Source organism: Athene cunicularia (genome assembly GCF_003259725.1).
Source record: "Athene cunicularia isolate RWA chromosome 21 unlocalized genomic scaffold, athCun1 chr21_part1, whole genome shotgun sequence".
Lineage (NCBI taxonomy): Eukaryota > Metazoa > Chordata > Aves > Strigiformes > Strigidae > Athene > Athene cunicularia.
In genome coordinates, this window is record NW_020799127.1 from 1,095,414 (window position 1) to 1,109,899 (window position 14,486).

At 44.0% G+C, this 14,486-nt stretch overlaps 1 protein-coding gene across 6 annotated transcripts in view; it reads left to right on the forward strand.

Annotated features, from left to right (window-relative positions):
- The first annotated feature begins 634 nt into the window (after positions 1-634).
- The window catches only part of EIF4G3 (eukaryotic translation initiation factor 4 gamma 3), a 120,691-nt gene continuing 106,839 nt past the window's right edge, over positions 635-14,486 (forward strand). For 4 of the 6 annotated variants that reach the window (XM_026862644.1, XM_026862645.1, XM_026862646.1 and 1 more), the window contains exon 1: positions 8,935-9,056. The gene's annotated coding sequence lies outside the window, so the exon portion shown is untranslated. Of the gene's footprint in view, positions 654-8,934; positions 9,057-14,486 lie in introns of those variants that run through there. The other 2 variants (XM_026862649.1, XM_026862648.1) reach the window with 2 other exon arrangements.

The window sequence follows — 14,486 nt, forward strand, 5'->3', positions numbered from 1 at the left end:
GCTCATGTTGCCTTGAAGCTCATATGGTCCTTGTGGGTGTCTGCATTCATTCTTGCCCATTTGCTCTGTAAAAGAGCACTTGCTGATCTCCTTCACCTATACAGACTCAGTCCCTGTCAGGAATAAGCTGCATCCTACCAAGATTTACCTCCCTGCTATCTCACATGAAGGACAAAAAAAAATAATAGAGGATCACAGAGGTACTTGTGACTTCAGCTGGTGTGAACATGCCTGTTGCTCTGCTTCCTTTCTTTCTCATAGCTTGCAAAATTCATTTGGCCCCTCGGGGCTGTTGTGCCCAGCTCCAACATAGGCTGCAGCAGTTTGGCAGAGGTGTGGAAACAGATGAGGAAGCTTTAAAGAACGTGGTGTGTACGCAGCTCAACTTCATGCCATGCCTAGTTCCTCTACTCAAATGTGAAAGAGGAAGAGCCACTGAGCAAGACTGTATTCTTCCTCAGCTGAGAAAGGCTCAGACTTCTGTTTCAAAATTTCAATTTTTTGATGTCTTGGGTGCAGGCAGGTGCTTTGATGGATGTAGTTTCACGTTAGGATTGAAGAGATGTGCCTGTGAGCTGCAGCTGAAAGGGTGGATCTGCCATCGCTGGGCTGTGTCTTCACGCTAGCTCTCTTGTCTGGGATGTAACGATCATGTGAGTATTTGGTGATTTAAATCAGCTCATGGAATTGACTGAAAACTTCACCCAGCCAAGAAAAAAAAATAGTTTTCTGTTGAATCACCAGGCTGAGCTGGGTCACTGAGGAGTCTTGTGATTGTTACTCCTTGCAGAAGGGGGTGTCTGGCCACTGTTTAGCAGCTGGGTTGGTTTAGGGATCCCGTGAAACCTGACCTGTAAAAGCCAGGTGCTTGTGGTGAGGAACAGGGGAAGTGCCGTGCCCTCAGGGAGCAATGCTTTTGTTTTTTTGCCTTTTCCCATTGATACCGGATCTACTCTGTGACCTGGAATTATTCCTTTTTGCCCCTTTAATTAACAGTGCTACCAGAAGGTCTCTAAGCGATGCTCCAGGGGAGGTGGCAGGCAAGAGGTAAATAATCTTTTGAACTTCAAGCTCCAGCACCTTTGAAGTCTCTGTTTCTTTCCCCTTCCTGTCCACCCAGACACGAACTGATGGAGGAATTGCTGGATGAAGGACTTGGGCTTTTTCCTTCCTGTTTATGGTTCTGATCCAGAATTGTCTCTTGCACAGTGGAAGTGTGAGGTCTGCATTGTAACAGCTATGTAAAATAGCAAGAGCCACTAATTTCAGTCCTTGTGCAATAAATTTTTCTGTTACAGAAGCTGATATTTTACTTGGACAGATTTTTTTCTATTATATTGAAAGGGGTGAGCTGTCTTGTTCTAGAGGTAGGCATCCTGCAGGCTGACACTAAAGGTAGTTTGATTTTTGTCAGGGCCACAAAAATAAGTATTTGGGTGACAGGGGAGCTTCAGAGCTATGCCTCATTTCAGGGAATAGCAGGGGTGTAATAGCTGCATAAAATCTTCTAATTAAAAGAAACAGCTGAGCTGTTTAGGCTTGTGAACTGCCACTAAAATGCTAATTACTTTGGAGTGTGAGAATGTCTGGAAGAGCCTCTTGATCAGAAATCATGAAGGCTTCTCCTGTTTGAGTCAAGTTCTTGGGTTATATTAGTGTCCGGAGTAGCTAATCCACAAACTGCTGACCCTCCAGCATTTTGGGAGTTGAAGACCTGCTGCCTTCTTGAGAATGCACAGATGTTTGGATTGTCTTGGAGCACAGAAGGTGATTTAATAGCTGCTGCCAAGCTACAAAAATAATTTTGGGAGACATATCACTGTCTCTGGTCATCTAAAAGCCTATTACTTACCTCGTTTTGGTGGTTTTTACATTTTGTATCTGTGTTTGTAGCTTCCAGATTGTCAGCTGATGGTGTGTTCAAGTCTGCCGGTTAGCAGGGACAGGCTCCTAGGGTGATGAGTGCAAATGAAGGATGGCTTTTCTGTAATTGAGAAGGAAAAAACTAAAAGCGGTTAGTTATTACCTTTATCTTACTGAGGCCTTTACATCCCTCGTGTTTTAAGCCAAGTGAGCTGATGCTTTCAAAATGGATTGTGCTACTAGAAGAGATGCTCATGGGTGTGGGGAACAGCATCTTTAACCCAAAGAAAACACTTCCCAACCCACATGATGATCTTGGCTGTCTCATCTGCAGTCACCTCACAGCTTTGCAGCACAGCTGGAGTCAAAACTATTGCTTCCCAGTTTGGTGCCCTGTCTCCCCAGCTATGCAGTGTGAGCTGGATCTGAAATACCTAGACCATCTTCATTTCGGGTGATGTCTCGATGAAGTCCTCTCATGGCCTCAAGTTGGAGCGTTAACTAGAGCATTGTTTCCGTAGTGGGGGTACCTGCTCCTCCTTTCCCAGCACTGCCAAACTTCCCTCCTTTGAATAAATCTTCCAAGGCTTTTATGATTTGTAAAACTCTGATGGCTGTCATGCTGTGAATTCAGTTACTGAAGGTCTAGACTATTACCATCTCTTACAGGAAAATGATTTCTTAAGGGGGATCCGCTTGCATTCTCATTTGGGAGTGCAAAAAAACCCCACCAACCATCTGGAAAAAACATTTTATGCAGCGGTTTAAAGTGATAATAATGTTCGGATCACTATGTTATGTTTAGGTCAGCCTCAGCAGCTGCCTCTGGGGTTAATACGTCCCTGCAGCTTAAGTCGTATGCCAGGGATGTGCTTAGGGAGACTATAGGAAGAACATTTTATGGTGCAGCCTCCGCATCAGTCTCTTCCTGCTTGGTCCTGTGCTTTGGGCTGACATAGTTGTCAGCATGGCTGGGTGGTGAACAAAGTTTGGAAGAAAAGGTTCATTTTAATCCAAATCTGCTCCCCGGTGTGGTTGACCGAGCAGCAGTGAATGGGCTGGCACTGGCACGGGGCACGCGACAGAGAGAAGCCAGGCCCCCCACCTCTGGCAGTGCTGCTGCCGGGTGACAGCTTAATATTGCACCTCTTCTTATTGTGTGTCCTTCTGCCTGCAGGCGTCTGCTAGTTGGATTGTGTGTTCATGACAGGAATTATCCTTTGATGCCACCTGACTTCTTGTAGATGCTATCTGTGACTTCCTTCGCCCCAAGGAGCCTTGAGAGCACAGTCTTCCCTGTCCTCTCTGTCAGGTTGGGGACTGGTTAGGAATAGCTCTGAGAGCATCCAGCCACCTGAGTTACTTTCTTTCCAAATCAGTTCCTCCCCTGGAAGGAACCTAGTGCTGGATTTGGATTTTTAAAAGGCAAAATGAAAAGTTTGAGAGGAGGAACTGAACATTGGGAAGTAAGTGTTGAGAGTTCATGTGTGGAGTTGCTGTGTCATGGGGGGAGTACAATTTAAAAGCTTATTTTAAAAGCTTTACCCATCCTTGTCCTGGTATTCTTCTGGTAACCTCAGTGGTTTCTTGACCCACAGAACTTTTGCAGTTGCCTGGCCGCCTAGACAGCTGGAGATGGGTTTCCCAAGCACGTAGCCCCATTTTTGGTAGCAGCTTGACATCTTAGCCAGGTCGCATCTGGTGTGATTTATTCGCAGCACGTGGCTGGGGCCTTGCAGCTCCTGCTGAAACGACAATGGGGAGGTGTAGGTTCTCTTCCCCTGTTTTTATGTACGTATGAATCATCTATAAAGGTACACATTGTAGGATGCTTACAAATACACTCTGATTCCTGTGGCCACATATATTGATCAGTTCATACATGTTTAAAGAAATAAGGAAATTATGTCTTGGGGTAGATCTTAAGGTGTGACAAACAAAAAGCCAGGTTTGCCTTTAATATAGAGAGGTAAAGAGCAGAACCACTTAAACCCATCATTCCCACACCTTGCACTCTATACTTGGGCAGAAAGCAAAGGAAAGCTTAATAATTGATTAGAGCAGCACAGCCCCACAGCCCCGGCAGGTGAGATCTGTAGCAATTTCATGTAATATTAAGAGATAGTTAGCTCAGTATCACATGGCATGAGCCCAGCTTCGTGGCATCACCCTGCTGGGGACTTTTGGGCTTTGATTTTGAAGCTAAGCTGTTCAGAGCTGACTGGGCGTGCACAGTGCTGGCGTAATGCATCTCTGCTTCTCATTTATTTGGTGTATTTTGGAGTGCAGGCTTCATCTGGCATCTCTCCTTGGGATGTTGGCCCACGATGGTCCTCTAACTCACAGCAGACTCTGCAGAGCTCAGCCAGTTTTAGTGCTGGTCGCCAAGGCTCACCCTGTTGAGCCTTTTCTCCCACCTTAATGTTTTTGGGCTCTTTGTAAGGTCTCTCAGCTGGGCTTGTGACTAGAGGACCATGAGAAATCACTCTGAGCAGTAGGAGGGGTGGCTGGGTGGGGCAGGACTGTTGAAGACTAATGGGGCTGTTTCAAGTTCCTGAGCGTAGCTGGTTTCTGCAGTATAATGGGACTTGTAATTAACATGGACAAGTACAATCATAAATAACCCTCCTAAAATTAAATGGAATTTTAAGACTACATCGGCATATTCACCATGATGCCATTGCCTCTCTGGAGAGGTAATACCATGACTTTCCATCTGAAGGGAGCTGATGAAATCTATTGACTTTTCCATCTCTCAGAAGAGTCCATATATTGTAAGAATGAAGTATGAATTTAAAAAATATGGAAGCGGCTGGTGTTTTATGGAGAAAAGAGGACTATTAAGCTAAAACAAGTCAGCTAGTGAGAAGATTGCTGTAGCTGAGCAAGAGATGCTTTCCTGGCACCTTGTTCACCTTGCGTTACCTGTTACCTGAGCTGGCACAGACGTGATCCAGGGTGCCTTTGTGGGTTTGTTTTTTAATTACTAATACTTTGCATGTTGGTCTAAACCTGGATTTAACCTTTTCAGGCTGTGGTTTGAAAACCCACTTCTTGGAGATGCTGCCGTTAAAAATACACATAGGACAAAGTTCCCAGTTACAGAAATATTCGGTCCGTCGCTTCCAGACCCGTCTTCCCACCCACAAACACGACGCTTCAAGGAAAATCCCAGCAGGTTTAGACAGTTTCTCCCACCCCAGACAACCTCTCCAGGTCTACACTGAAAATAGATGATTTGCATTGATGCTGGGGCTGCACTTGAGGAAGACAGAGATGAAGTAACAAAATCAGGTTGCCCTTAGAAACGCATTTGTATTGGGCAAAATAATTGATTGGGTTTTTGTCGCATTTGCACTGATCTGGTATACTGGCTGACAGCTCCCCTGATAACTCACTCCTGACGGCTTGCAGGCTGGATGAAATGCATCAGGGTGAGGCGAGGTCTGGGGATGATTTACGTGCTGGTGAGCTGTCTTCAGTTCTTTTTAATTTAGCAATGCAAAACTAAGCCTGAAAGTAATGAGCTCTAGATAATTAGGTGCTTGTCTGCAGGTGTAACTATTGCAGCTGCCTACAGCCAGTGCTCTTAATATTGCTGATTTTTATTTGAAAGCATTAGGGAATGAATGAGATGCTGGAAATACGGCTAATTTGCAACAAAGAGGTGTGGGGTTATTCTGTTATCTTCTTCTCTAACCCCAGCCTTAACTTTGGCATTCCCATTTGGCTTGACTATGAGACATATCATGTGTGGACCAAAAACTAAAAGAAAATGATGGTGCTAAGTAGCAAAGTGTTGTAGGACGCAGCAATGATGTGTGGTATGCATCAGAGATTGATGAAAGGCCTGGTCTCATTTATCATCATTAATGATTAGCCAGATGGGAAGTAGTATCTCAAATTCCTGCCTTGGTTGTGAAGGCATTGCTGATGCAAAAAATGCAGTACAGTTTGTTACCTGCATGTCAAGAAGGTGAGCGAGGAGCAAAAACATGCTGTGGCGTGGATGTACATAGGAAGAAAGACTGTGGAAATAGCTATTTTGAGGAATGGGTATTTTTAAAAAAGCATGTAAGTTGGAGGGTTGGGAGATGTGCTCGGGTATAAATAGAACGTGCACTTTGACTGTGGCTGCTGCAGTGAAGCTTTAGCATCTTTAGTTGGAAAGAAGTGCTGGGTTGTGCGTCAGGTCCTGTGCCACCCTGGAGTTCGGCGATGGGGTCGGATGTGTAAATGCAAACACCAGCATCTGCAGATACAGAGCAACATCCAGAGTGCCTCCGAAACGTGTCAGGACTCACTCACGAAGGAAGAGGAGGAGAAATCTGAGTAGCTGGGGAATGCTGGGTCCCAACAGAGGTGATGTTGGGGGAAGGAGAGGGAAATCATGCTTTTCAGTAAGCATTTGAGGGTCACATTTTCCTTTCAAGCTGCAGTTTTTAGAGGAGCCTTGGAAAGCTTGTCTTCCGACAGCCATTGAGGTTCATCGGGATTTGTGTGTCCTTTTTCTTTTGAAAGCTCTTGCTGCTGCCCTGTTCCTATTCAGTTCAGTGCAAGCGCTGGTCGGGTGACATTATGTGGCAGACAGAAGGGAAAGGAAGTGTTTGGGATTATTTGAAAGCTAGTACTGAGATTAATGTTATGTAATTAGGTAAAAAGCTTAAGATGAATTTCAAGAAAAGTTTGATTATGGGGAGAGTATTTGTTTAGAGTATGGCATAAGCTGGGATAAGTAGCAAAAGCCTCACTGCTTGTAACAGTTGGATCTGGACAAAGCTTGGGAGATGATACTTTAATGAGAGAGTGCTTAAATGACAGAGGGATGGACAAGCCTTATCACCTTCAGTTATCATCAAATAGTTCGAACGGGGAGCAAGGAAAGTCCTGCAGACAGTAATTTCGAACGAGGCAGTTGCAGTTGATAAAGGAGCCAGTGAGACTGTGTGAAACATCAATAGTATTTATGTAGGTGCATCTCTGGTACAAAAGCAAAAGCTAAATACCTTATTTAAGGTATTTGTTACAAGCATAAAACAACCCATAAATGAGAACTTAAAGAGAATTCGCTGTTACTGCTTAATACACAAAATAACATGAAGGATTAAAAAGGTAGTTTGCACAAACACTTCATTGATCCACTTAAAATTTATGTTTGACAAATGCCAATTCGGTGGTGAACATTGACTACACATGTTGCAGTAAAGGAGTCTTATATTAGGCCATAAAATATTGAAACAAGTGTAATAATGGCTTGTGCCATAAGATCCTTCTGGGTATGTCGTTACAGAAGCTGGTGAATCTTGGAAGTATGGTTTGCATCTATTTACAGGAATAGGGACATGATGATGTACTGCTCTGTTACATACCTTGGTAATTTTAAACCATAAACCCTATTTTTGCCACTTTACAAACACCTTTTATTGTGTTACTTTATTTTTAAAGCATTTGACTAGACAGAAATGTGTCCTTAGTATCAGAATTAAGTATTGGTGTAAAGCTGATACGGCCTTCTAAGGAATTCTTCACCTGCAGCTCTTGACTTTGACCATATTTCTGAGTGCTTATGCCAGCAAAAAGTTGTATTTAATTTTCCTTGCTATGATAACAATAAACACCAAACATTGAAACAACAATCCCCCATTTCATTTTGACCTGTAGTACAGTCAGGACTCTGAATCATACTTTATTTTGACATCTAATCAAATTGCACAAGACCAGTTGCACCCATCCAAGAAAAGTGAACTAAACCCGCTGTTTTAATACAGAGGGCCGGCTCATTCCTTCGAGGTTCCAGCAAAAGGCATGGCCCCCTTGGCAGGAATCCGCTAGCAAAAAAAAAAAAAACCAACCCCCTGAACAAATGGAAAAAAAAAAAAAAAATCCCAAACCCACCCTAAAAGAAATAATCTTTGCAAGGATGGGAGATGTTACACGTCTGGGCAGTTCCTGGGGCTGGGATGTGCCATTGGATATAGGCAGTGGAAAGGTCGGAGAGGGCTGAGCAGCAGGTTGGCATTTTATTAGGTTCTTCTTAAGTCTTTAAACATTTTTCCAAAGTCCTTGAATTACATTGGTCTTGATTTCTGTAATTAATTATCTCTGACCTCTTATTAACAAGAGCTGCTTAGCTATGAAGGGTATAAGGTGCCAGATTCCTGTAAGACAGTTGAAAAAGTGGAGACAATAGGGACACTTGGGAAAACCAGCATGTGCCTCTGTAATTAAGGGCTTGATTCTGTGTATACACAGGGGGATTGAATTATGGTCGCACAGGCAACAGTAATCCTGCTTTTTCCTAAGTTTGGGGGAGTTTGTTTTGTAACTTGACCTTTTTTTTTTTTTTTTTCCCTTGGATGAAGTTTGTTTGTAGTAAGCATTTCAGCATGCAGAGAGTGGATGGCACTGTTTTGATCTTATATATATTTTTTTTCCCCATGTGGCATGTCACTTGGTGGAGATTGGTTTTGTGTGTGTGTGCGTTTTTTGTTTTGTTTTAAAGGCTGTAGTTTGTTTTACCTGCTTTCCTTCCCCAGGCTTCTGAAATGTGGCCTGTCAAAAGAGGAATTTATTTTGAAGGGAGAATTGATTCACAAGGTACTTGCTAAATAAACAGGTTCGCTGTGATGTGTGTTGCTGTGTTTGAGGGTAGCGAGCGGAAAGCCGAGGGAAACAAGTTGCAAAATTTCTTGCTGAGGAGTTTGTGCTGCGATTTAATTCTCCTTCTGATAGACAGCATTGAAGCTTTCAAGCTCTTCATGCATTGCAATGCAGATTTCTAAAACACGAGGTGCTGTAGGTGAGTTTATTTTTTTACCTTATGCTTTCTCTTGTAAGCCTGGTTTGATTTTTGTCCATACAAAATGCTAAGAGGAGCATGATGCTACCTTCAGTCCTTTCCCCGCTGTGTACACAGCAGAAAAATTTGGGAAGCAGAGAGATTTCTGCAGCATGGGAAGCGCTTGGTACAAAACCCCACTGAGGTATTGCTAAGACCCCCCATTGCACTACCTCTTTAAGACCACAAGCGTGCTGCGAGAGCTCTGCTTGCGAGGGCGAGAGGCAGGCAGGAGCTAAGAAGTCATCCCCGGGTGGCACGGACACGGCCCTGGGCTTCGTGGCTGGCGGAGGGTGGAGAAGACCTGACGCGTGAGCTGGCTCGCTAACGGAGCTCCCCGGGAGCTCGCTGCCAGGTAGGATGGAGCGCGGCGAACAAAAGGCTTCGCCCTGCGAGCGGAGGACGGCGGAGCTGCAAAGGATGGGGTGATGCTAGGGGAAGTTTCAGCAAGCTGCTGTGACTGGCGTAGCTTTTCCCTTTTAGCCTTTTAAGCAAGCCCTTGCGGTTTCCGAACCTGCTAAATTAGGTGCTGCTGCTCTTAGGATGTTCACCTCCTGCATTTTAATTGCATGTTAAATAGAGAGGAGGCTGCAGCGGAGAAACACGTTCTTGTAACAGCTCTCTGCCATCAAATTACCTCCCTATTCAGAGGGTTTTTAAAAATGCCTTGCACCAAAAACCTGAAAGAAGTGCTTGAATTAGATGCGGTTTCTTGCCCTTCTGTAATCTTGCTTGATGGTTTTATCTTATATTTTTTCAGTCGTTTAATACACAATTTTGGTACAAGCGGGGACACGGATTGGAATTATATAACCCTGGGGATAGCTGGTGGGAGACTTGCTCCGTTTCTGTGCTGGGATAAAAATCATTAGTTCTGGAATGTTTTTTGTGTAACGCATTTGTGTGTGCACCCTTGGGTACCTGCAGATATTTTTATTCATGTGAGAAGGTGCTTACTCGTTACTGTCAGCTGGAAGTGAAGAAAGAGGCCATCAGTGCATGCTCAGGATAAAATGGTTGCTAGTTGCTGAAAATGAGCTTAGGTGAGAATCACTGTATGAGGGGGAAAATGAATCCATTTTGGAATAAAATGTAATAGTGTCTTTTTCTTTCCCCCTGCAATCTTGGAAGCAGGAACAGAGCACAAAAACCTGTACAAATTCTTGCTGTAAGAGACTATTTTACTACATGTTTCCAGGTTGTTCGTTGCTATAAAAGCACACAAAAAATCTTACAGTATTTCAGTTTTGATTAGAGCAAGCAGAGAAGTGTGATGATACAAGGGGGAGATTTCTGCAAGCAATTCCTCCTGACTTTTATTTAACTCTGCATTTGTTAGTGCCTCTGAATGCTCCAGCTGACAGGCAGCCCTGGTCTGGATTTTTTTCTTTAATGGCTTCACAGAGAAGTCACATATTCTCCCTCTTCTCAGAGCGTGGCTGTGGCTGTCTAATTAATAGATATCCTCCTCCTTTTAGGGAGACTTCTGGTTTCAAGACAAAATTCTGTTTTGTTTCCAACCGGCATTACTGCCTTTGCCTGCCTTCTCCCACTGGGTCTTTAATAGCTCCTGAAATTCCCCAGCTTGTAATCACTGCTGCAGCCAGATGGGGACTAGGTGGAACTCCCATTGCATCTGTGCCTGCTTTTATTAATCTGCCAGAAGTATCTCACTTACGTGGATTTTTAAATATATATTTCATGAGTTAATGAGCTCTAAACAGCCATGAAGAGAATCCAGAGTCAGTGCTACCCGCTGACTGCTGTCCTTCTCCTGGTTTTTGGCACGATGCTGATGGAGGAGGGAGAGCTGTGAAGAGTTGTTCAGCCTGACACAAGTGTGAAAAGCGGAGACTGTAGTTCCACTTTACTAACCTGCCGTTTGCAGATGTGATTTAAGAGGTTCCCTTTGCTCCTGCTCTCTGCTTCATCACCCGCCTTGTCTTTTCTCCCTGCAGTAATGGAAGGATCTCTGAAAACAGCGTGAGGTTTGAGTTTAGCTTTGCTTTTCCACCACCACTCCCCCCCACTCTCCCTTCCCACCCTCCTGGATCATTTCAGAGCATGGCTGCACAAATAGTTGAATCGATGCAGCTGAAGAGAGTGACGTGGGTGGCAAGGATGTAGGGGGAGGAGGAGGAGGGAGGGCACAGGATCCTCCTGAATTGGATCTAAGCATGCCAGAATAGTAACATGAAAGAGCTGCCTGAATTATTCAGCATATCCTCGTTTCCTTGCACTGTGGTTAATTAAGTGCTTCGTTAGAGCCAGGATGAGTTATACTTTAAGGCTTAAACTTTACTCTGTGTGGTGGGGGCAGTGGGAGGGCAACGTTTGTGTGGTTTGAGTCGCATCGCAGGTTGTGCGGCGCTCTGGTACCAAAATAATCTGCGTAGTGAAAGAGGAGGAGTGCCCTGGAGGATGGTTTGCTGTGGACGGGGATGAGGTGGTGCTGCTGAATGAGGTGTCACTTCCCACCTGCCTGCTGTGACCCATTCACATCCCATGGTGGAGCCTCCCATGCTTTCACTCTTAACCCGCTTCTAGAAGATCTTCACTAACAAAGAGTCCGCTGATGAACTTCTGCAGTCACCCTGGCTCACTTCTAAATAACAGCAACTCTTACTCCAGGATGGACTTGTTTGGCAGATGTAAGGGGAAAGAGGGGAGTCACTTCCACCATGTGGGCAGAAACAAGCTCTAGGAGGCTGGCAGGGAAGCAGTAACCTTTCCACAGGCCCAGCTCTTTGCGGAGAGTCAGTCTGTAGATGCCAACAGTTAGATGTGGAAATAATTGCTCTCTCCGACCGTTACATCTCATTAAGACTTACTGGAATTTATGGCATTTTTGTCCCTATCAGTATCATGTCCAGGTTAAATCATTTGGCAAAAAAAGACCCAAAAGGTTTCTTTCTAATCTGATGGGAATCATTGCTTTCCAGAAGTGATCTGATCTTCAACAGCTGCCCCAAACTCTGAAAATCCATCTAAACTTCTCATTCCTTTAGGCAGCTCTTCCTGGGTGCAAAAAGAGAGGTTACTCTGCTTAAAGAAGATTATTTCCTCCTGGCTTATATAAGTTCTAAAATAAGAAAATAAATCCCAACCTTCTCGAGGATGAAACAGTTTTTCCAAACTCAGGAACAATCCCTTCTGAAGCAGTGATTGCTTCAATTAATTGTCAAAACTGCCTCGAGATTGAAAATCTCAGCTGTGACAAAAGGCTGGCAGCTTAAAACTGTGCCTCCGCCCCATCCTCCTTTATCAGAAGATGGTTATGGGGTGAGGGTAGGGTGCTGTGATGGTGGCATGCAGAAAATTTACGAGTTTTTGTTCTGTCTTGCAATGTGTTTCTAATCCTCCTCTCCCAGATTTCAGCTTTCTGTCGGTGTTTTTCAAAAGTCAGGAATGAATGTAAGATCCTCGGGATAAAGTCTAGGAGTGGTGCCTTGGCGATGTTCAACTCTGTGGCAAATCTTCCTGTTGCTTTGCTGAAGTCAGGGTTTTACATTTGATTTTGTTGTTAAAAACCTCTTTATTTTATCAGACCGTACCACTTGTGTGCAAGCTGGCAAGTCTGCAAATTGAAGACAAGCCTTAGCCCCTGAAAATAAATTCTTGCACTTTTTTTTTTTTTTTTTAAAAAAATGTAGGCTGAGCGAGCACCATCTTGGGAACCAGTGGTGCCAGATCCTCATCTCTGTTCTCTCAATCCAGAGCTGGTTGTAGGCGTCCTGTTTTACACCTGCCAGGCTTTAACAGGCAGAGGTGTTGTGAAGGTCAGTGACGGTCTTTTCTGTGCCTAATCCTATAATGCAAGGTTTTTGTCGTGTCTGGCATTCAAACATTGAATATATAACAAAATTGGAAGTTTTTAGAACAGTTTCTCAGCCTGTTTGGTGAGGGCAGACCGATGTGCTTGCTACAAAATAGTGCAATATTGTAAAATTGTTTCTGCTCTGCCTTAGCGCTGGCCTGGGAGAAGGAGATCTGGCTGGGGCTTGCTGCAGGCAGTCGGCAGATGCAGAGCAGGTCCTGTCCGAACAGTCATTAATTCAACGTTAAAATTTTGTCCATTTTAAGGAAGGGGAACAGTTGGGATCGTGGAGCTTGGATGGCCATTGAGTCTTCATAGTGCTGACAGCATCTCTCCTGTCGCTCTGATGTTGGTCCCTGCAAAGGTTTGGGCAGCAGTGTTTCTTTAGAGATCCAAAGGAAGGACTCTTGAAAGACTCAGACTAATCTTCTAGGTTCAAAATTTAACTTGAGTGGGTTTTTTCCTCACTGGAACAAAACCCAAGAAGTGTTTTCATGATTTTTATTCTTTTTTTAAGTATCGGCCATCATGTTATAATAACACATGAGGTCTGTGTTGCTGGCTTGTGTGAAGGAGACTTAATCAATCAGGCTGTTCTCATTTTCCAAGAGGCTTCAATGTACAAAATTTAAACAGTGAAAAGGTGAAATCTGAATATGGCATTCAGTGGAAAGTTTTTCAGCAAGTTAAGCATGGCTTTTTTTTTTATGACCGTCAGCATCAGGTATTGAGTAGACATATGCTGAACCTAAGGCCACAAGGTGTTAGCTAAGTCAGGAAGCTTTTTTCTTTTAAATACCTGCATCCCCTTGTTTTTTATTCCACAAGCAAAGTGGATTCTAGCTTATTTGTGTGTTTTAATTTCTGAAGAGGACAGTTGAACACTCACACTAACCTGGGATATTATTAGTGTCCCTGTCTCCCTTGTCAATTGTCTGTATTGACTTGGGTGCTGCTGGAGATCAGAGGGTTTTGGATGGCTCTGGCCTTGGTTGGAATAGTGTGTGCACTTGTAAGTGTAGGGAGATAAAAGCTGGCATTGTTTGAAGTACCACAGCTATTGCAAAATAACCTCTTTTTCTCCACAAGAAGCGATGTTCAAGGAGACGTCTTGGTGATGAGTACACACTCAACTGACCAATGGGGCTGTTTATGTGAATGATTTCCTTGTCTTTTATGTTGCCTTTGCTTCTTTCTCCCCTCTCTAACTGCGTTTTTTTGATATCCATCATGATATGTAGTCACTTCTGAGCACAGTCTGCTGCACAATTGACATGACAAGTCTTTTCAAGGTTGTCTTAGGAGTTGTGTAAGAGACACTGATTTTCTTGGGGAGGGGATGTGGAAAGTTTGATGATGCTCTCTGTAATGCTGGTTTCCGTTGAGCTGGCAGAGGCTGCGTGCACACACCTGCTGATCTAGATCAGCCAAAAAAAAGAGATGATTTCTCCCTGGGGAAGGATCCTGATGGGGACAGAGGATGAGGTTCTGTGATTTGACCCACACTTTTCTCTGATGAACACAAGGGTGCCATAAATCTTGCCACAGTGAATGATTCTGGATCATTTCCAAGCCTCGAGAAGTTGCACGTTATGATTCTCGTTGCTGGTGCAGCTGTTTGACTGGCTCAGGTAGTGTAACGGCAGGCATTGATACTTGGAATGCGATAAAATAACTTGGAAAAAGCATTTAGTCATGAACTCTGTGACTTTTGCTGTTGTACTTTGCTCTCTTGGAACTTGGTGCTAATACTCCATTAAAGATCAAGAGCCAGGATTTTTCTTCTGCCTTCTTTAGCAATGCTGGGGAAATATATACTCACACATCTACCTCCACAGTGTCCCCTTCTGAGCATTGCCTGGGTTGTGCTTTTAGCCTATAGCTAAGTGGCGCTTTTCAGCAAGCAAAACCATAGAATCCTGGAACCATAGACTGGTTTGGGTTGGAAGGGATCTTAAAGCTCATCCA